The sequence below is a fragment of the Varanus komodoensis genome, unplaced genomic scaffold (genome assembly GCF_004798865.1).
Source record: "Varanus komodoensis strain SLA01 unplaced genomic scaffold, ASM479886v1 scaffold14_1, whole genome shotgun sequence".
Lineage (NCBI taxonomy): Eukaryota > Metazoa > Chordata > Lepidosauria > Squamata > Varanidae > Varanus > Varanus komodoensis.
In genome coordinates, this window is record NW_025335438.1 from 14,688,689 (window position 1) to 14,689,335 (window position 647).

General features: G+C 55.2%; 1 protein-coding gene across 12 annotated transcripts in view; it reads left to right on the forward strand.

The window, feature by feature from the left end:
• The window catches only part of ASPH (aspartate beta-hydroxylase), a 164,171-nt gene that overhangs the window by 119,191 nt on the left and 44,333 nt on the right, over positions 1-647 (forward strand). The gene's annotated exons all lie outside the window — the stretch shown is intronic.

Consider the following 647-nt stretch of genomic DNA (forward strand, 5'->3'; position numbering starts at 1 on the left):
CGCCAGGACCCAAGCCGTTTAGGGCTTTATAGGTCATCACCAACACCTTGAATTGGGCCCGGACTTCAATGGGAAGCCAGTGAAGCTGACAGAGGACTGGAGTCATGTGTCCCCGTCAGCAGCCTGGCAGCTCTATTTTGAACCAACTGAAGTATCCGGACCATCTTCAAGGGTAGCCCCACGTAAAGCACGTTACAGAAGTCCAGACAGGAAGTCACCAGCGCATGTGTCACTGTCGCCAGGCAGTCGTACTCCAGGTAGGGGCGCAGCTGATGAATCAGCCGAAGCTGAAGGAAAGCACTCCTTGCCCCGCTGTCACCTGAGCTTCCAATGAAAGCTCTGGGTCGAGGAGCACTCCCAAGCTGCAGACCTTGTCCCTAAGAGGAAGTGCAACCCCATTCAGGGCTAGGTTCAATTCACCCTCTCGGAAGCCCGATCCGCCAAACAACAGGACCTCCGTCTTGTCTGGATTGAGCTTCAGTTTATTGGCCCTCATCCAGCCCATTACCTCAGCCAGGCACCGGTTCAGTACAGCCACTGCCTCACCTGGATTGGTGGAAAACGAGAGGTAGAGCTGGGTATCATCAGCGTACTGATGACTCCGCAGCCCACACCTCCTGATGACCTCTCCCAGCGGTTTCATGTAT